We start from the raw sequence: 23,319 nt of genomic DNA, 5'->3' as shown, positions 1-23,319 counted from the left end.
AAGTTCCAACTATGTATACACTTGTACTTATTATCTTGTAAACAATTGACAAATCAAATAAATAAATAAATAAATAAATAAATAAATAAATAAATAAATAAGAGAAGTGGCTTGAAACGGTAAAAGGCAGGCGAAGTTCCCTTCTCTTTTCTTTTTTTTTTTCTTTAGTTCCCTCCTATTACAAACCATTTGGGGAGGCACTAATTTAAGGAAAACTGAAATGCAATCATGGTCCATTCAAAGATAGTTAGCAGGGAAGCAACAAATACTAGATCCAAGAAAGTGTGAAACCAGAGCTTGTCACTGCAACACTTAAAAACAGAGAAAGAGATGGGGGGAAAAAAGTTAACCTTGGCAATGTTTTGGGTGGAAACATCTGTTATCTCTGCAAAAATGCTGTCATTGGATTGTTACTGTTTAGAACTGAGTATAGAAATCAGCAGAGCAAACAGCATTGACCCAACATGGAAGCATACATGCATTTGTAAAACACTTTGGGGGGATGTCAGAGGAAAGGAGAAAACATTTACCTGACACTATATACTTCCTAACTTCACACTACATTCTGTGGGATATGGTACAGAAGGTTACGAGTTCAAATCATCTGTTTCCTTCCTTCCTTTCCATTATACCAATGTCCCATTGCTGAAACATACAATAGCTTCCCTGGACTAACAAACAAATAAGAAATATATGGGATATGACAGAGGGAAGAGCATGTGCCTGGCATGTGACAGGCTTACATGCCTAACTAATGGCTGGCCTAGCCTAGTGTCTCAGAAATTATGATTTTAACTCCTGTACTGCATCAGAATAGGGGAAGCTAAGGTTGTCTCTGCGTTGCAACAGAGGAAGCAGCCCTAGAAGACCCCAAGAAAGGAAACATACAGTGTGCCTGATACTGGAAGACTTTTAAAGTACAGATAGTCCTCAACTTATGACTGATAGTCCTCAACTTTAACAACTATTAGTAGAAGGCCAGGGAATAGGTTCTTTATAGCCCATAAATCACTTCTGGGTGAAATGTGCCGCCCTACCCTGGTTACATGGTGGTTACATGGCCACATTTTGGATGCTTGTTTGAATTTACTAATAAATGATCACTCTTTGCAATAGGTGGTCATGTGATCACCATCTGTAATCTTCTCTGCTGGCTTCCCAGAAAACAATTGCAAATGGAGGAGATGGAAGTTCTGAATCCATTTCCCCCTCCCTTCTGTGTAGAGAAGGGAAATCCTCCTGCGCATTGGGGGAATGGGCCTCCAACATGGTAAAAAATGCTAGCAAAGCCAACTTTCAGAAAGGCTTCAAGTCTCAGCATTTCAGAACACCAAGACTCATAGCCTTTCAGAATGCCAGCTTTGTCTTTGCTAGTCAGGGCCATGATTCTCCTGATGGTTTGGAAGGGTACTTCTCCAAATAATGTGATGTGGTGGGATGAAGAGAGGATTCCATGCACTGATAGGATCAGCCAGTCAATGCCTCCCAGCCTGCAATAGCTTTCTATATTCTGTTGGGCAATGGGTCCCACAGGGCCTCCCACACCCCATGAGGCACAACTACAAAGGAGAGAGCTTGGATTGTGGTCATTGAACAAGGCAATCATATGAACCCCTCACTTAATGACCACAATGACTTGTAATAAAAAGTCCTGAAAGACTTTAAAATGGAGACCATCTGGCCTTCATGTTGAACAGCATTCCTAAGGGAGGTTAAGTGATATTATATGCAGAGTATCAATTTCTATCTGAGAGAGCCCTAAAGAGGCCTCTGATTGTCGTAGATAAGACAACAATATGCACCTCTGACTTCTCAGCTGCCAGTCCTTTTTGTCCTGCATCTCAGAGATTAATATTTTATGCACGATGTTGCATCTCCTTTCAATTCTAACCCTCTCTTCTCATCGCTTCTCCCACATATACTGAATTTGGTTCTCTAAGGAAATATTTTATGTATGAATAAAAGAAGGAAGTGTACGAATAAAAGAAGGAAGTGAGGTACAACTTTTCTATTATTTTTCCTCCCTTCATTTGCACTGACCAGAGAAGTTCAGCCCAACCAAGTAATTATCAACCTTTTTTCCAAGGTACAATACTTCCTTTCCTCTTCCTTTGGCAAGTTGGTTCAGAGATTTTATTCTGCAACAGCATACTTATTTGGGGGAATGGGTGGTTTTAAGAATGATGCATTCTGCAGAACAGGGAGAGGAAATTTGTAGCCCAACAAAATGAGGGGGAGAGAAGCTTCCTCAAAATGGGGAAAGAAGTGTCATGTGCCATAACAATGGGACAAGGATTTTGAAGACTCACACTGAGCATGAAGTTCTGTAATGGCTCCTTCCTACCAACTCATAATGTAGGCAGGAAGTGCATAAGGAATGGCACAGACAGACTGGTTCAACCATTTTTGAAGCCTCAGAAGACCAAATGAGCAAGTGTTGAATAGCATGAATATTCTGAACAGTATCCAAGATGTTGCACTGCTTGCAACAGGACCTCTAGACTCTTGTGCGTGCAGTTTATATCATACATATTAACTGTGAACAGCTGCTCATACCAGACCAAATTAGTACATCAGCCTTTTGCCATTGATGGCAGTGACTAAGGGCAGCTTCAACTTAATGATATGTAATGCAGTCAGAGGCAGAAAGTGTGCAGGTGATCATTGTAAGTTGGGAAATCTAAGTTCCCACAGCAACTAAGGGAAGCATGATTGCTGGTACAGACCTTTGAAGGCAGGAATGATATCCACAGATCATCATTACAGTGATGTACAGGAAATTCAGTTCCTATGTCACGCAGAACAATGACTATTTTCAACTGACTAACCCATGCTTTGTTAAATAAGACACAGTGATGGAGTGCATATCCTGCTCAGCCACCAAACATGAGCTACAAAACAAAATGATAAAGTGTACACAGTATCTAAGATAAAACCGAATAGTTCATAACATGACTAAGTGTAATGCACAAATTCAAGCAGTGTGACGAATCAATCCTAATCTTCCAGCCTTTGCAACATCACATTTGGATTATTGAGATCAAAAGGAGTGAGCGTACTTTGGATCTGAAAGGAGGACTTTGTAAAATTAACCCCTACTTTCTAGATAAAGTGGCACAAACAAAAAGCAAGGGACAACTATAGTTGATCAAATCTGGAATAAAATCTCCATTCTGCAATGAAGATAAATTTCTTAAACCAGAAGACTCAAGGTTATTTCTAAAGTGTTATCTTAACTATGGTGTGATATATATGCATAGTATGTGTTTTTCAGAAATAACTAACCATAAAACTATAGTTACAGTTAATGCAACATGAAATGTAATCCTTATTATCATTTCATGGTCTTGCCATCTTGTATTTGGATATATAATCTCCTTAATCTTGCTTCTCTAATCTTCTAGAGCAAATAGTGAAAATTCCATCCCTCCTGTGTTTTCTGCATATCAGATTGTGTAACTTACTGCATTCAGAGGCTGACAAAATATATGACAGTGTGTTTAGTCAAGTGAAAACTTATACAATTGCCTATATTTTAAATTATTTAGTAGTATTTTAGGCAAGGCAGACTTAAGCAGGAGAGTGAAAGCCACATGGAATTGAATTGATTAAGTGGGCAGTCATATAAATTGAAGAGGAGAAATAAATAACTCAAGAATGTAATGTTTCATTATCAAGAAACCCAAGGATGTCCTTATGGCATTCCATCCAAGTTTTAAACAGGTCTATTTGTCATTCTTGTTCCTTCAAATCAGTTTGGACTCCTATCTGAACAAGTCAATTGCAATCTTGTTGGCAAAATTTATGGACATGGCTTGTTCATGCTGTTTTCCAAGGACTGTGAAAATGTAAATGCCCCAAGCTGACTTCATTCCTAAGGTAGAGCTAGAACTTCATTTCCCCAATTATCTTTAGCATTTTGAAATTAATATGCAGTAAAAAGGAGAAAGAAGACGGGGGAAAGAGAAATGGTTTGCACACTACATATTACTTCTTCCTGATGTCTGGCTCTCCCAATTTCAACTGCAGAAAAACTATTTGCATCACACCTCTAAAATAACACAGCCTGATGGTACCAGGAAAGTGAAGAAAACGAATCCTGCCTTTTTCAAAACACTTTCTGCTGAAAAGCTGTAATGCTGAAATCAATTTATTAGTATGCAAGGAATGTCCCATTTCCTTTTCCAAGAATGATAAGTCTCTTCCGTTCTATATATGCATATTGACTCTGTAGGAGTGAAATTATTCAAAATTTTGGGTAGTTTTCACTTCCTTTCTTAACATTTGTGTCATAGCAAATTCACGTCCTACTGTCTACCTAAACAATATACATTCCCCACAGCATTGAAATTACTAATTTTAGCACATGGATGATATATAGAACCTAAAGCACTGAATAAGCTGCTGTTTTCTTCATAGAGCAGAGATGTGGGAAGAGAATTCCAAGGAAGATCTGTGTATCTTCAATAAAACTCCAGATGATTTGAAACACATTTTAAAGAAATGTGGGTGGGAAGTAAAGCAGGATTCATGGTCCTGAAAATAATATATATACTGTATGGTTATTGACTCTCATGGTCAATGGTTAAGCCTGGAGTATCCCATTTCCTTTGGACATTCCTAGCTTCTGTGTAAAAATCTGCATATGCAGATACTTGTGTTCCTCCTATACTTTATTATAAGACTTTAATTTTTGTTGAAACTATACATAAGCACTCCGCAAATATTACACCTACCTTTGAGAGATGCTAAGTCAGGGCTAGTTTCAGGATCAACTTTATCAGAGACCCACAAAGATCCAAGCCCTTATTCGGTTTTTACTATAGGACTTTAGCTCAGCTACCCTTGGACAGTTTTCTCTCCTATCTTTTCCCTCTTTGTGGAGAGGGGTGTATATGTTATGATGGGAAGATGTTAGGAAATGTTCCTTAATTACCCAATTTCCTGAATGACCTCCAGGAATATTCCTAAAGTTGTCAGGATACTGACTCGTGTGGGATTGTAGGAACTGTAGGCCATATCTGGATGGTTTGTAGGTTGGGGAAGACTACTATTTGTGAACTCTTATGTGTCAACAGCAGTTCTTCCATCCCAGATTATTTACTCCCATTGGGTTTAAGATAAAGATAATTTGAAGGAAGATACATAAACTATGGCTGCTCTTCCTCCTTAAATCTACTTGGCTGATACAGAGAGACAAAAGTAGAAACACTAGTATGGACTCTGGCTGAACTGCAAAAATAAAATTGGCACAGGAAGGTTGGGCCCCACTGCACAGTTGAATGACGCCAGAATGACACATGTATAATGGCATTAACACAAAAATATTGCAATAATACACTTGCATCATTTATGGGTCATCATTTGTGCCCCTCACAGGATGTCCATGGGGTTTCAGGTAGCCTAATTGCCCACCCACCAGCTGTGTGTGAACACTGGAAGGTAGATAGTAGATTTAGTAGATTTACTGCCTGGGACCTATAAAATTAACCAGTTAATGGCTGGGTTCATAATGTTACACCAGTGGTTTTTGAACCATTGTTCTTGAACTGCTGACACATCCACTAAGCCAAGACCAGAACAAATTATAAATTCATAATAACAATTATTTTTAAGTTATACAAGTAAATTTCTAGAATTCCTAATCTGAAGACCTCAAAGATAAATTTATGTGTGTATATTTTCCCAAAGTACGATTCATCAGTAAAGCTGTAGACAGTCAGTTTCTATTTGCCCCTATTTGGTGGATACTCATGTATTATCATGAGTATTACCTCACAATCATGTATTACCTTCTATCACTAATCCAAAATTTTAGCAGTTCATACACATGATTTATTTACTTGAGAATAACAGAGAAGAAAGAGAAGACACACAGTCTTAGAGATCATCTTTCATGAGCAATATGCATTCCCCTGTGCCAATGGACAAGAATGAATCAGTGCTGAACAAGAGTATACCTGATAAATCTTTTAATTATAAACTTTGCCTAGGAGAAATATATCAGAATACAATCAGAATTGCAAGGTTACTCAGAAATTCTAGTTTACCTAAGTATGAACAAATCTTAACATATTGTAATAGGTCTGTATGAACTTATTCGTGCAACAAAACTTGACAAATATTTGTATTCCAGGAGGAAGCTGCAGCAGTTCCTTACCCTCCTGCTTTGCAAAGAAATGAAATTATGCCAGTGCGAGACACACTATCTAAATAAAACTCCATGTCATGCTGTCACAGAACTTTCCCATGCCATGGTGTAACTTATTTTGAAAATGTGGTTGTCTCCTATATTTCCTGTTTGGTGCTTAATAAAAATGGAACCAGAAGGCAAAAAGTTTCCACAGAGATAGAATCATTAGACTCACATACATTTGTCCCAAATGACTAAGAATCCGGGAAACAAATCAAGACCATCAATCTTTGCTTTATTACCCTGGTGTTTTTCTCTCTCTCCTATTTCTGATCTTCATCTGCACAGAAACTATGATGCTGAAGTGGACACATTTAATTGGGATTCCACTCATCTCATTACATTAACTGTTATTCAGGTTGACTGCTTTCTGGGGCATCATCAGAAAATGTGCATTGTTACAAATCCAGATGAACTATGCTTTATAGCAGGGGTCCCCAACCACCGGTCCACGGACCGGTACCGGTCTGTGGAACAAGTCCTACCGGGCCGCTGGTTTGCTGGGCGCTGCCATCTTTTTTTTTGATGAAAAAGTGCTTCCGGTGAGCTTTTCCGGGTAGAAAGCTCACCGGAAGCACTTTTTCATCAAAAAAAGATGGTGGCGCCCAGCTGATGCCGGTACCGGGCCGCGCCATAAAAAAAGTTGGGTATACCGGGCCGCGGCATAAGAAAGGTTGGGGATCACTGCTTTATAGGACCAGTAGTTTCTCAGACACTCTCAAAGTAGATATTGGCTATCGGAAACCCTCACTGCACATCTTTTAACCTTGGATCAAAGGTGTGGCTGTGGCATAAACCTTGGATTGAATTATCCCTCCAGCTGGCAATTCTTAATAAACAAAATGGCATTATATTTACTATATATTGTTTACAATATTTCTATCTATATCGGTTCAGTGTTCTAATATGAAATTATTATAAGATTATATATCTATGTGTGTTAACAAGATTTGCCAGGGTTGATACTCTGCATAAACTGGTTCTCCCTCATTGACAGGATGCTGCAATATATATTAAAAGGAATAAGGAAACTCATTCACATCCTTGATAAAAATATTAAGCAACCCAATTTCCCCTAGACATCTTCTCCAACTTTGCTATTAATATGTAAGTGGACCTACACTTAGACCTAGCTTACCCTACCTCTAATACCATTATAGAAGAAAATCAAAATATTAATGCATTTCACACATTACAAATTGGTTACTTTGACATTTAGTTTAGAATATTTGTTTTTGATAAATGGACATTGGAGTTGAGCCTGTCATTCTCAAGCACCCAACTGGGACTAATATGATTTTGCTGTATTTATAACGAAGAGTCAATTAATAGGCAATCATGAATTTCAGTCCAGAAAAGCCTCAGCCTATGACTTCAGGAAGAAAGAGGATAAAGAAATGTTCAAACAAATGAAGGTTTGTTTGTTTGTTTGTTTGTTTATTTAATAGCCACCCATCTCAATCAATGATCCTGGGTGGCTTGCAAAGTTGCTATGCTGCTACTCGGGGGAGTGAGGAAGGTGAGGATGGGGAAGTCTGACATGTTTTTCAAAAACATAAGGATCCTTCAGCAATGAAATATCTGAAATGAGCATCTGTTACTTTTCATGGAACATGAACGAAGTTCCTGGAATCTCTATGCACATCCCAAACACTTAACAATATACAGTATCTCTTCATGCTAAGCCAGTTGTAGAGACTGAATTTCGGTTTTCCCCAGGGCTTGACTAGAACAGAAAAGAACAGCATTCTGGCATGATGTGGCAATGGCTTTTGGATCAGGAGCTTGGATTTCTTTGCTGTTGTGTCCAGCCAATCTAACAGAGCTTGTGAATACCAGCACAGGGAAAAGCTGAGCTAATGTGAAAGTAAATTCAAAGCCTTGCCATGTCCTATGACTACAGAAAGTGGGAGGAAAAGAGAGATGCCCATTCTTATAAATCCAAGATGGGAAAAGAGAGTCCATTTAGCCTTCCTCAATTCAGGGATCTACAAATGTGCTGGTCTACTACTCTAACTAATATTTTTTATCAGGTTTAATGGTTGGGAATGACAGAGTCCAGCACTAAAGATTCTGGATTGAGAATAACAGTTCAACCTAATCAGAATAAACAATAGCTATTCAATAACAAGATATTACCACATGAGGGCAATTGATCAACTAAAGTGTGGAAGTCTTAATACACATCAAACAACTCAGTTCTCAACCTAAGTCAAGTTCTAAGCAATAAGCACATACTTCAGAGACCAATTGACTGAGAGCATAAGAGAAAGAGTTTTTAATTCCAGTTTAATCCCCTATTAACTAGTTTTATTTATTTACTTACTTACTCGGTTAATACACTGTTTCATTTCCAAAGACTGATAGGATTAGGATGGCTGCTTCTGAAAAAACTGAGAAAAATATTCTTATACTTCAAATACAGCATAACAGCCAAATGCTACTGCAGGAAATTGTGGAAACAAGATTAATTTTCTCCAGTAATGTGTGTTGTTGTTCCTTAAATTCCCGTCAAGCTGTTTTGAGGATATCTTTATATTGCATGTGAAGAAACAGCGACATTTTTATGGCTAGTCAACTGTTCAGTTTTACATGTAGAGGGAGGGAGGGAAGAAGGGAGGGAGGGAGAATAGTATTGATAAATGCTGGGGAATAAGAGTGACAGAGACATCCTATGAGCTATTCTAATTTCCATGGAAAAAAATCTACAACTCTCCCAAAAACAATTTACAGCATCCCTTACCACTACAGTATACACACTGGCTAGGGATGCTGGGAGTCACAGCATGTAAACATCTATACAATTTATTTCTGGGCTAGACTTTAAGATTATAAAAACATATGAAGATAATAACATGTTATCCACTGATTCAAGTTTAGCATTCAGTCTATTCCTATATTGAGCAATTAGTATAAACACAACACAAAAGTTGGCCACAGAGTCCTGAATCAGAATATATAACTGAAGTGAGTAGTCAGCACTGGATAAAATCGTGCTGTTCTAGGTTAAGAAAATAATAACATAATACAGTTCTGATTGTATCTAAATGGAAAATAAAACGCCCTGAACTCTGCTGAGTTGCCAAAGGGATGTGAGGCGGTGGCCAACCATCTCAATTTTTCCAGCTTCCCTCACTTCTGCTCCCATCCTCCAGTTCAATGTAACAAAAGGAATGGTGGATCTCTTGGACTCCCAAGACAAAGGTCAAATCCTACTCACACCTGCCCACTGAACTTCTGAGGAAGAGAGCCCCAGTTGTGGCCAGAAGCCATGCTTCAATGAAGACGCAGCTGTTTCCATACTTCAATAATCTCCCATTGTGTAGATGAAGTTACAAAAAAAAATCTGTTCCACTCTTCTGAGAAGAGAGCATACCGTAGTTATAGCAGAAAAAATGGCGGGGGTTGGGCCAAAGTTTGTGACCCAGTACACCTTGTGTTTTGCTTCCAAGGACAAAAACAACAGAATCCTGAAGAGCTTCCAATCAATGCTGTATAATAAACCATTCAACCGCTTTGCACTTTTGATCATCCCACTTCATGATGGAGCTTGTCACTGCTAGGATTTTGTTTTCTGTTCTTTACAGGCAGAGAGAAGCCTACCAATTTGTATGTAAGGAAATACAAAGTCAAAATCTTCCAAATACAATCCCCTCAATGAGATAAGCCCCCAATCCTACCCCAGCAGTTCAGAAGCATGCAAATGCAAGTAGATTAATAGGTACTACTTCGGTGGGAAGGGAATAGTGTTGTGTGTGTCTTTGGCGTACAGCCCTGCTGGCCACATGACCACAGAAAATGTCTTCAGGCAATGCTGGCTCCCTTGGCTAAGAAACAGAGATGAGCACTGCACCCTAGAGTCGGTCAGGACTGGACAGGGAAACCTTTACCTTTTTACTATTTCCTCATCCAAACAAATTTTGCAATAGTAAAACTAAAGAAAGGGGGGGGGAGGATCAGAGGCTATGACCTATCCCCTGACTTCCTGAGTGAGGCCCAACTTTACAATTTTGCAACTTAAAATATTAGTTGTAGCACAGAGAATGAGAGAGTCCTACCAATGCCCTTCACTGAATTTCTTTGTAACTTCACAAAATAGGAATGAATTAGTAATCTTCACATGTTTCTGAGAGAGAGACAGAGAGAGAGAGACAGAGAGAGACAGAGAGAGAGGGAGAGGGGGGGAGAGGGGGAGAGGGGGAGAGAGGAGAGAGAGAGAGAGAGAGAGAGAGAGAGAGAGAGAGAGAGAGAGAGAGAGAGAGAGAGAGAGAGAGAGAGAAGCTAAAGTAACAGGCCATTTATCTACCCAGGACATAATTGGATTTCTTGATCTTTCATAATTCTCAGCTGCAATCTGTGCTGATTCACCCATTGTACTTTGTTTGATTTGACTAAATGTGATGTTTGGTTTGTAAACCTCAGTTTAGAACTTAATCCCAATCAGCTGTAGATTTAATAAACATGCAGTAGATCAGTGGTCTCCAACATTTGTGGTTTGGTGGCCCAGCTGGTGAGGGGCGGGGAGGAGAGAGGAACCAGGCTGTATGAGTAGCAGGCCGGTACATATGTGCATATGCAGCTCGACTTGTGCAAGTAGTAGGCTAGCACACTTCCTCCTACACACTCAGTTTGACTAGTGGTGCTGTGAAAGCATGCGCATGTGCACCAGCCCACTGATGCGCAAGTCAAGCTGCGTGTGCCCACCGCTCACACAGCCCAGTTGCGAATAGGCCCAGGGATTGGGGATCCCTGCAGTATATAGATAGCTGGATAGACAGATGTTATTTATTATACCCATCGATCATTGCAAAGTAAATTAGGTAGGCAATAAGGTACCATCTACTCAGGCTTTGGCTTATTTACTTTCGCTAAATTTTACAGTCTATAAAACAAAACTTTGTAACATTTATGGAAAGGGATGGATTTCTGTTGGAAAATAAATAATAAAAAAAAATCTGAGGCTTTTGAGAATTTTGTTATTAAAGATTATGAGGTGGAAGGAGATATTCCTTAAAACTGACAATATACAAGAACTGTGGTCTCCAATAGTACAAGAGCAAAGGTGAATTGCATATGACGTTTTCTTAAACTTCATCTCTATGATGGTTGTGAGCTAAGTTTTAAAGCAGCCATAGAATAAGACTCTTCTAAATTGTGGAACTATAATTGGATATAAATATTAAGTTGATCTAATTTATGCAGATTAATTATTTTCAAAAATATCTCCAATCAGGGATGTCTATTCCATTTCACTTTCCGTATCGGTTGTCTGAGAAAGTGGTGTTTCTGAGGGAATTAAAAGTCAAAATAGTGGTTATGTGAGGAAACCCCATTCCTAGATGTGTTGCAACTATGAAAGGTTTCAACCATATAGCCATGATACCATCTTAAGTCTTTTCAACTCATCTTTATCTCTCCCTCTTTCACAAATGCTGTAATGGGCCAAATCCATTGTGTGCCAAGCCTCACGTGAGCAACCTCAATGGTTCCGGTGCATGCTAGGTCTCACGTAGGCTGAAAACAGACACCAGGAACAAGACCATAAAACACGTCACAAGGGCAGTTAACTGGAATGCAGCTTGGTTTGCTAGTTTAAATTTACCATGGCATGGTTATTGGAAGATGCGATGCATCCACTAACATTCCTACGCATGTAACATAATGATTGGATAAACTCACCCCCTTTGTGTGTTCCCAATAAAAGGAGTTCCCCAAACCCTGATCGGGGCAGCTCACCCAAGATAGAACCTGTGTTGGTGTCTTTCTTGATGCATTCGACCACCCAGTGAGAAGCCTTCCATATGCGGAGCAAAACCGCATTTGGTGAACCCCGACGTGATCCACTAAAAGGAACGGGTGCGTCTCTCTTCGACTGCCTATCTCACCCGGCCGGGCGAGCCAGTTGCAACTCAGGGAAGCCGTCTCGTGTCACGGATCCCTCCCCAGGAATCTTCATCAAAGAAGACATCCTCCTTTCAGGTGAGTATGGGCGGAAAATTCTCCAAAGGGCAGATGGCACATTTGCAGGAATTGGAAGAATTAACGAAGAGTTCAATTCGTATTCTTGGAAGTCAGGGCAAAACGCTCCTGATTCCAACTAAGAAGGACCTTATTACCCTTTTGACTTACATTCATACGCAATGCCCGGCTTATCCGGATAAAGGGTCCTTGAAAGTTTCCACATGGCAGCGTTTGGGTGACTATCTTCATAGCAATCCCAGGGCTCCACCAAAAATTCTGACCACGTGGAGGACAGTCCTGGAATGCTTAACAATCCATGGCTCAGCGCTGACCAAGACCCCCTCCTCTGAGGGGGATCCTCCTCCTCCCTATACAGCTGAAACCAAGACAAAGGACGCTTTCCCTTTAGAAACTCCCCCCCCCACTGCTCCTGAACCCACGAGTTCTCCTAACTCAAATCCAGCGAGGGATCAGACACCCATGGGAGCATTCGCACAAGCCATGATGCAGGGACGCAGAGAAGGCTCTCTTACTCTAGAGGAGCTCTCTCTCTGTCCCGTTGAATATGAGGGGGATGAAGCCGGAAATATGGTGCCTAGACTTGAACCTTTATCTATGAAATTAATTAGAGATTTAAAACAAGCCGTGGCCATGTACGGCATCCAGGCACCATATGTCAGAGGCTTCATTAACACCATCAGCACCTCCTTTTTCATGTTACCCCAAGATTGGAAGGATCTTTTTCGCATGATACTGACAGGACCACAGTACGTTGTTTGGGAATCAGACTTTCGCGCCGAAGCTGAAAAATTTGCCCTCGATCATGGTAGGGTCGTGAGAGCAGATCAAATTTGTGGTATGGGTCAATTTAGGGACTTAGCAACTCAGGCGACACTCCCACAACGTACCCTTACCTTTGCCAATATTATTGCAATCAGAGCCCTTGACAAAGTTGATGATCCTACCTCTGGCATCGTAGGATCTTTTTCAAAAATCATTCAAGGCTCAAATCAGCCGTATGCCGAGTTCGTAGAGGAACTTCAGAAAGCCATTCATAGGCAAATCTCTAATGTAGAGGCCCGTAAGGAGCTTCTGTTAAAACTGGCTGTTGAAAATGCTAATGAGGATTGCAAAAGGATTTTGCAGCCTCTATCTGCCCGAGGGGGGGCCTCCCTCTCGGACTATCTAAAGGCTTGCAGAATCGTGGGGACTGTCTCCTACAATATGGAGCATCTGGCTATGGCTTTGCAGCAAGCAAACTCTCAGAACAGGCCGGCCGGAAACTGCTTCAATTGTGGGAAACCTGGCCATTTTAAGGCACAATGCAGAGCCAGAGACAATACACAAAACAACACCAAGCCTAAGACAATATGCCCCAGGTGTAAGAAAGGGTACCACTGGGCAAGTCAGTGTCGCAACAACAATTCTCAGCCACAGGGAAACTAGAGGAGGGCGATCAGCCAGCCCCACTCCCAAGGCTGACTCCATATCTTTCCACCTAATTGCCTCTGAAGATATGGAAATTGACATCCCAGGCACTGTTTACTTTCTCCCCACATGCCTGAAAACGATCCCCCTGCCATGACACCCCTCATAATCTATCCCATCCGAGACCTCATGGCAAGGGGAATCATTGCTTCTCCGTTTTTGAGAGACTCCGATGACTTTTCCTCAGTAGCCATGGCAGTAATTGGAAACACTCCCACAAAAATTAGCAAGGGAGAATTAGTAGCAACCGCTATTCCAGTACCTGTTAAAACAGATGATGCATGGGCATTTACTGTCCATCAGACAGTAGAACAAGCCAGGCCTGTGTTACAATTTACAATCCATAACAAGGTCTTCTCGGGTCTCTTAGATACTGGAGCTGATGTAAGTGTCATCCGAACGGCTGAGTGGCCGGACGATTGGCCTTTGGAAACTGCCCCAGCCGTTCGGGAGTGGGAGGAGTTCAGCACGCCCACCGTAGCAAACAGTGGCTACCGGTGAGTTCTTCTGATATTTCTCGCACTGCCTACCTCCAACCTTTGGTCCTTCCACTGCATACTAACCTGTGGGGCCGTGATCTTATGTCTCAACTTAATGCGAGACTCATTATTGATTAATGGAATCTTTTGCTAGAAATCCACTACGGTTGCAATTAAAAACCACAGAACCTGTGTGGGTAGATCAATGGCCCCTCACTATAGACAAACTAGAAGCCCTGCACTCACTTGTTCAGGACCAAATTGTCAAAGGGCACGTTGAACCATCTGTCAGTCCATATAACACCCCCATATTTGTTATAAAGAAAAAGTCAGGAAAATTCAGGATATTATGTGATCTGAGAGCTGTAAATGCTATTATAAAACCAATGGGGGCATTACAATGTGGTCTGCCAAATCCCAACATCATCCCTGAGAAATTTGATTTAATGGTCATTGATTTAAAAGACTGTTTTTTTTCTATCCCTCTGCATGAACAAGATCGTGCCTTATTCGCTTTTACACTACCTCGTTTAAACAACTCCTCTCCCTCCTCCCGCTTTCAGTGGAAAGTCCTACCTCAAGGCATGCTTAATAGTCCCACCATGTGTCAACACTATGTCAACAATGTCTTGCTACCCTATCGTTCAGCTTTCCCACAATTTCTGGTGTATCACTACATGGATGATATCCTTGTTGCAGCTCCTGGACCACCGGGTACGGTGTTCACTTCATTCTCTTTCCTGAAAGCCGTTCTTGCAGAAGGAGGTTTGTACATAGCACCTGAAAAGGTGCAAGTACTAACTCCATACGCATATCTGGGCTATAAAATGCTTTCTGCTACTGCCTATCCTTCACTTCCCTCTTTGTCTCTACCTTCTCAACCCACCTTGGTTCAACTTCAGCAATATCTGGGTACCATAAATTGGGCCAGACCTTTCCTGTCTTTAACCACTGATATTCTCTCTCCATTGTTTGAAGCCCTTACCTGGGGAAAAAGCCTGCTGACATAATATCCTTGCAGCAACCTCAACTTCAAGCAATAACTCTCATAGAAGAGAATATCCGAAAAATATGGGTAGACAGAGCTGCTGCCAATACTCCTTTAGATATGGTCATTTTGGCCACCCCGAGGCTTATGACCGCAGCAGTAACTCAAAAGGACCAAAAACTCCACATCATAGAGTGGATCCATCTTTCCCATACGCCACGATGCTCCATCACTTCCAAATCAGCTCAATTGGCTCAATTGATCATAAAAGGTAGGAGTCGTGCAAAATTACTTATGGGAATAGATGTCTCCACACTTTTCATCCCTTTTTCACTGCAAATATGGGAACCTCTATTCCAGAACTCCCAAGAAATCCAGTTTGCCTTAGCTGACTGGCCTGGACTAGTTTCCTGCCACCCGCCCGCTGATCCACGTTTTCAAATCATTCGGACAATACCCATTTCTTTCTCCTCTCCCATCAGCAAAAGGCCTTTGGTCAACGCCTTGACTATTTTTGCTGATGGCAGTAGGGAAAGAGGAGCATGCGCTTGGCAAAGGAATGGGGTGTGGCACACTAAAACCACCCCTGTGCAAACATCACCACAAAGAGCTGAACTTGCTGCAACCATATTAGTCTTCCAGAATTTTAATGAACCCATCAACTTGATTTTAGACAGCCTATATGTTACTCAAATAGTCTCTACTATCCATGACTCTTACCTCTCTCCTGCAATTGATAAAAACCTCCTCTCTCTTTTTGTTACATTACAACACCTTGTTGCACAGCGTCAACATCCTTTCTTTGTAGCACACATTCGTAGCCACCAACCCTTCCCAGGAATCCTCCAGGAAGGCAATGATGTGGCGGATCAAGCAGCTGCAGGCATCATGACATCACACACATTGACTCCTTGGGAGAGTCATTCATATTTCCATCAAAACACCAAAGCTCTCATGAAACATTTCAACCTCACGATGGCTGAAGCCTCAGCCATTAGGCAACAATGCCCCACCTGTAGTAAACAAGCCCATTCCATTCCCATAGGGGTAAATCCCCGCGGGTTGAAAGCCTGCGAAATATGGCAAATGGATGTTACTCAATTTCCTTCATTTGCCCCCTGGAAGTATCTGCATGTTACAATTGATACTTATTCAGGGTTCATAATGGCAACTCCGCAAAGAGGAGAAGCCTCCAAACATGTCATCAATCATTGCATTCGCACTTTTGCATCGTTGGGACGCCCAAATGAAATAAAAACAGATAATGGTCCTGCATACACTAGCACAGCTATGTCAGAATTTTGCGCTAAGTGGCAAATTACCCACAAGTTTGGTATTCCTCATAACAGCCAGGGACAAGCCCTGGCAGAGAGAGCTAACTTGACGCTAAAAACAGCGTTAGAACGACATTTGATCAAAGGGAAAAGAACCCTTGGCCTCCCGGCGATGCAAGACACTCTTAATCTCTGTCTTTATACACTCAACTTCCTCAACCTCTCTGGCACCCCTGCTATGACAGCAGCGGAGCGGCATTTTTCCTCCCCCCCCCCCTGATTCTCCCAAACCACAGGTATACTACCGCCAACTGCCAGACCCTACTTGGAAGGGTCCTGCTGCTCTCCTCACCTGGGGTCGTGGCTACGCAGCTATCCAGCTTCCAGATCGTGTCCTGTGGGTTCCTGGACGGCACATCAGACCATACCACCCCAAAGTAGAAAAGTCACCACCTGCAGACATATCAACATGATTCGTCTCGTTGCCTTGCCAACCCTCTTCCTCTTTCTTGCTGCACATGCCTCCAAGGTCTCCATTCCATCTCGAGTGACATACTTCACGCCAGGTACTCCCCTCTTGCTGACCTGCACTGCATCTGGGGACATCTTTCCCCCTTACCTCAGATGGTCAACGCTCCCTAAGCCGTGGCCCCACATCTCCAGCAATGCTTCCTTCCAGATCAACACTTTTGAACATCCCCCTCGAACTACACTCCTCATACTTCGCCCCACTGCCACCACCTATTATTGCTCTGGTCGACGCCTCTATGATTCCATAAGCAACATTTATGAATCCTGGACAGTCCTTAGACCCCGTTCATCTCGTCATTATCACAGACAATTCGCAAGTCAGCCTGACATTTATGCTCAGGCCACCCCTTTTCTACATCGGATTAAGAGATCGCAGAACTCTGCCAGCGCATCAGATGGTTGCACCCCCTGCCTGACCAAAACCACGCAGGCAGGTTCCACTCAAATAACTCTCATCTACCATACCCAACAACCGCAGAAGTGCCTTCCTACGGGAAAAACTTGCCAAAACAATGGGACCATGTACCATCTATGCAAGATGAACTCAAAAACCATTTGCTACGATCCCAAGGCAGCTGTACGTCTCAACATCACCTTATGGGCAGGACTTCCAAAAACCTCTGGCAGATCCGATCCTGAAGGGGAAGGAAAACTTTATTACCTAAACCACACCACCGTGCTCAAGGACGGTACTAACCCAATTGTTTTAATCTTTGATGTTTGTGTTGCTTGTTCTAAACCAGGGGGACATTCATGTGGGTCGGATGACTGGAAATCAACGTACGCCCACAGTCATAAATACTTGTGTCATACACCCATTAACTGGGCCATGGGGAACCCCAACCACTGGACCCCTTGTGGAGGTTCTGTTGAGTGCTCGGGTTGGTCTTGTGTCTGTGATTATACCGGGGGAGGGTACTCAGGTTGCAATCATCTGTCACATTTCAAACGAATATCAGGGTCTACCACAGACAATAAGGTAGAAATCACTATCTCCAGGCAACACCCTGCCTTGGAAACTTATGGTATAGGGATTGATGGCACAGGAATAGACCCAAATACTTACATTACCATAAAAACTGAAATAATTTATGAGGGCGAGGAAACATCATTAGGCTGGTCAGTATATAATAATTTAAGGAAATTAGAAGAAGCCCCTGATACCAGCATTATTGCAAAAAACTTGTTCATGGATATGGCAGAAAAAATTGCAAAACAACTTGCAGTAACCAATTGTTTTGTCTGTGGGGGAACTACCACAGGAGAACAATGGCCATGGCAAGCCTTAGAAGCCTCGCCATCTCTGTTTAATAACATGTCTTCTGTAGGAAACATAACAGCTAGAATAGCTTCCGATCCACTTATCTGGACAATTACCACTAACTTAATTGGTAGAAACTGTTTTTCCCGAAATGGATCCACTCCAGTAGGACACCTCCTTTGCTTAGGTACATGGGATAACTCCTACCAGACTTGGACAGCACCTGACAATGCTACCACCACACCTGCCAAATTCAACACTTCCCTCCTACCTTATCTCTATGACACAACATCCTCTCAAATTTGGACAGCTCCAAATAACATGTATTGGATTTGTGGTAACCTAGCCTATCCGTCCCTTCCAGCAGATTGGCAAGGGTCATGTGTATTGGGGTGGATAAGACCTTCCTTTTTCCTCCTACCGATCTCCATCAAGCAAGAACTGGGCATCCCTGTGTATGATACATTATCCCACAAGAAAAGAGACACCGATAATACCTTTGCAGGTTTCCCCTGTCAATCAGAATATGAAGGGGACACCTGGACCTCAGAAAGAATCGTCTGCACCTTCAGCATTGCTAGTTGGGCCCAAGACGGCTCCTGGGGGTACAGAACCCCCATATACATGATTAATAGAATTATGCGTTTACAAGCTGTTTTAGATTTAGCAGGACAACGTATAGACAAGGCTCTAAACACTCTAGCAACTGCTACGGACAAATTACGCACAGCTGTCTACCAAAATCGTTTAGCTTTAGACTACATACTAGCCAAAGAAGGAGGGGTATGTGGTAGGTTCAATCTTACGAACTGTTGTCTTCAAATTGACAAAGTTGGCAAAGTAGTAGCACAATTAACAACTGAGATGCGACAATTAACCTACAATCCTAATCAAGTATGGCAAGGTATTGATTTTAAGAATATTTTTAGTTCTTGGTTCCCTAAACTACCAGGATTACAAGCCATAGTAGCTCTCATAGGTATGATTGCTGCAGGATGCGTTATTCTTCCATGTGTATTACCAATATTTGTTCGTACCATCTCCAATAGTCTGTCTTTATTAGCTGAAAAGCGTGCCATTGCACAGGTTAATGCCCTCTGGGAAAAAGAACCTCTGTACAAAGTCATACCCTCAGAAGACCCTGATGCGTGCGCTCGCACAAGTTTTTGCATGGGTAGTGATGAAGATCCAGAAGAAATTCCTCCATATAAAACTAAAACAGAGGAGATGCTGTAATGGGCCAAATCCATTGTGTGCCAAGCCTCACGTGAGCAACCTCAATGGTTCCGGTGCATGCTAGGTCTCACGTAGGCTGAAAACAGACACCAGGAACAAGACCATAAAACACGTCACAAGGGCAGTTAACTGGAATGCAGCTTGGTTTGCTAGTTTAAATTTACCATGGCATGGTTATTGGAAGATGCGATGCATCCACTAACATTCCTACGCATGTAACATAATGATTGGATAAACTCACCCCCTTTGTGTGTTCCCAATAAAAGGAGTTCCCCAAACCCTGATCGGGGCAGCTCACCCAAGATAGAACCTGTGTTGGTGTCTTTCTTGATGCATTCGACCACCCAGTGAGAAGCCTTCCATATGCGGAGCAAAACCGCACACAAAAGCCCTGGTATTTCCCAAAACTAGAGAAACTATTGTACTTCAATTTCTGAAAGGATAATCTTTTCCATTTTGAGATGAAGTTGTTGATTAATGTCACATATCTGATTCATTTGGGCTATGGATAATCTTAATTAATAAGCAAATGTATTTCACCAAAACTGCTCTCCATCTTAGTGATGCCAACTCCTTTACTAGTTTTTGGTAAATAAATTGGGAAATACTATGCAGAAACATGGGCTGCATGCCCTCTAAACTGGCTCTGTTGCTATGTGAACTCCACATGTATGAGCTTTGGATGTGAATAATTTTAATATGCCAGTTAAAAACATACCATAAAAGAATGTATTTTACGGGCTCAGATTTGGACCTGATTATATTCAGTTCAGAGATCTGTTGCAGATAATGTAACAGTGCTGACATGTGAGGTATATGGCTTTAAGTCCAAACTGTCCCATGGAGAATTCCCAATCTTGGTGCCCATTAAGTGTGACTGTGTTTGCTGTAAATTCTGGAAGATGATTTTAACTCCCAGTCAAGGTTCAGAATTCCAGCACTGAAGCGCATGACTGAATGATGCCCAAGTCTGTCTTATAGCTCACTATCTTGTTCCCCAGATCTTCCCATTCTTAGACTTTGTCCTTGTCCTTGGATCCACCCTGATTTCATGTATAGGCCTAGAAAAGAGAAAGCTTATTACTGATCAGCAGCTTTTTGAATGTGAGTTGTTCTTGCCTTTCAATTTATGTCAGTGCATGTGGTTTTAAGTACTCATAGCAGACAGGGAAAAGATTTTTTTTAACAAAGAAAGATCATTTCTGGAAAGGAATAAGACTGCCACCCTCAGTTTGTCAATCCTCCTTAAAAAAATCTCCATGTACTTTTAACAAAGCCATGCAACAACTAATATCAGTGGAAGCTATTTTAAAATCTCATTGCCGTGTAGAACTGTTTTCAAAGGTGAGTCAATGCTACCAACAAAAAGGCCTACTCTTCTTTCTCATGAAGTTGCTCCTTTTTAAAAAAATCACTTTGGCAAACTTCAGCAAGGCTTTAAAATAACTTCTAAGATCCTGATAGAGGCCATTTTTAAACTTCACAATAATGTTTTTGTTTCAACCAATGAAAGGAAGTAGCAAAAGATCAAGGCAATAAATAGCAATAGCACTTAGAGTTATATACCGCTTTATAGTGCTTTATAGCTCTCTCAAAGCGGTTTGCAAGGTCAGCATATTGCCCCCAGCAATCTGGGTCCTCATTTTACCCACCTCGGAAGGATGGGTCAACCTTGAGCCTGGTGGGATTCGATCTGCCAAATTGCAGTTGGAGTAGCTTGCAGTACTGCACTCTTAACCACTGCGCCACCGAGGCTCCTAAATGTAGTATCTAGGGAAAATTGTACACAGTAGGCAACTTCTCTGTCCTCTCTTGGTGTGCAATGCCTCCCTCAAAATATTTCCATGGGTTGAAATACATTTCCAATTCCTTATATACTATAATTTACTATACATGGAACTGAGATATTACTATACAGAAATCTGCTGGAAATTGGACCTTTCTGATCAGATTTACTTGCATTACAACTATGCTTCCTTCCTCCCTCCCCCAATCCTAAATACCTTCATTGACTTCATATTTGCTTTGTAGTCCAATTAAAATGTTAGTAAATAGGACCAACTGCCTTTAGATACAAGAACGAATGGCTTACTTTTTTTTTTAAAGCAGTGCCTCCTTAGAGACAATCATCTAGCACCTCTGTTGCACTTCTTTTGGTACTGGCTGCAAGCATTTTTATTGACTAAAGGCACTTTCAATTCCTTAGTTAACTCTTGGCTTACACACTGCTTTTAATTGGTGTCTTTTCTCTATCGCATTATTGATATTGTTATATATTGCATAAAACTTCATTATTATGCAGAAGGGCCAAGGAAATGAAAGATGTTATATACATTATTTACATTACGGACGAGGAATCTATGCTTACCAAAGGCCAAACTGGAACCATTTCAGATTCCAAGGTTAGTACAGAAGATGTTGTACTTAAAGTTCAGCAATGCCTGGAAGATCACTCGTTGCCCTCTCCTGGTTTACATAAACCACAAGCCAGTAAGCTTTGACTAATAGCAGTTTTTTGAGTTCTCATTGGAAAAGCCTCCCTCATTATCTGCTACTTCAGCTTCTATTCACTGGAAATGATGAAGGTTTTGAATGCTGGGCCATCGTGTGAAGAAGGGCTGCACCCAAAGTTGCAGCATCAGAAATGGTAGCATCAATGCATTTTTTTTCAGATCAGTTCTATGGTTTAAACTCTCTCTTTCAAAGCTGAAGTTTTCAAGATACCAAATACCATATCCTCTGCAGGAACAGCAGAGGCCCTGAAATTTGTATAATCAGCTTTTTACAATCAAAAGGGGGGGTGATGCGTTTCCCCCTCCTCTTCCTTCTGTAGTTTGATTCTCAAGTTACCACAACAGTGTGAAAGCAACCGTGTAAAAGAGTACCAGGAAGACCTGACATGGCTCCCTGCAGACAGTAAACAAAAGAGGCCATTTCTGGGATTGGGATACATAGAATTTTAAAAAAACAAAAACCTTTGAGGATCAAAAAGAGAAAGGAAACGTTTACATGGCTGCACTAGTCACAATAATGCAGCAGAACACTGGATCGAAGCCAGGACACCACCAGATTTTACGTTCTGATTAACAACCCAACAACTTACCTCCAAAGGACCCAAAAGACAGACAGATATACACAAACTTTCTACAGGCCTTTCTGATTCTCTGCCTTGGAAAATCAGAAGCCATTGGACAGAACAGAGAAAAGTGTATACACACACACAAAAAAAAAAAAATTTTGAGCCTTGGATTTTCAGAATGGGTGGGCATGCAACTAAAGCCAAGCAAAACAAAACAAATGGGAAGGGAGAAGGAGAGAGAAGGGACCTTTCAGCCTCATTTTGGTCTGGACCACAACAAATTACAAGGCGCTGCCCTAGCTACAGTTAGAAGGTGGGGCTGGGGGCTCCTTGTCCTCACACACACCCTGAAACAGGCGCTAGGATCTCAAGAAGTTCATGCGCAGCACACACACACTCTTTCAAAGCCAAATGAACATTTACCAGGTGAGATACGGGGACAAGCATCTCAGGACAAGGATACTTCATTTTGCTCTCTGTATAACAGGCACGGGCTGTGGTTGGAATGGACGAAGTTAGAAAACAGGACTTTTCCTGATGAACAAATCGCTTTTTCCCCCCCAGCTGCAACACTGAGAAAGTGGAAGCCAACGCGAGGCCCTGGTCTTCCCTGCGCGAACAAGACCCAACAGCTTTCTTCCGAAGAGGGGGGTGGGGAAGTGCCCATATTTATATATCTTTAAATTAAAACTCCACTTTAAAATGGGAGCATTTACCTGGCCAAAATAGAACCAGGCAACTCACACGCCTTTTATGCCTCACCAACCCGCATCTCCGTCTATTTTACCAGAGTTCCCCCTTCGTGCCGCAATCCAGTGCGGACTGATCG

General features: G+C 41.7%; 1 protein-coding gene across 3 annotated transcripts in view; it reads right to left on the bottom strand.

Annotated features, from left to right (window-relative positions):
• Positions 1 to 23,319, bottom strand: part of SEPTIN9 (septin 9) — a 282,859-nt gene that overhangs the window by 130,311 nt on the left and 129,229 nt on the right. The gene's annotated exons all lie outside the window — the stretch shown is intronic.

The sequence above is a fragment of the Notechis scutatus genome, chromosome 2 (assembly GCF_049901735.1).
Source record: "Notechis scutatus isolate UNSWTSFEM ecotype Mainland chromosome 2, rNotScu1.2, whole genome shotgun sequence".
Lineage (NCBI taxonomy): Eukaryota > Metazoa > Chordata > Lepidosauria > Squamata > Elapidae > Notechis > Notechis scutatus.
This window is presented reverse-complemented; position numbering and strand designations above follow the sequence as displayed.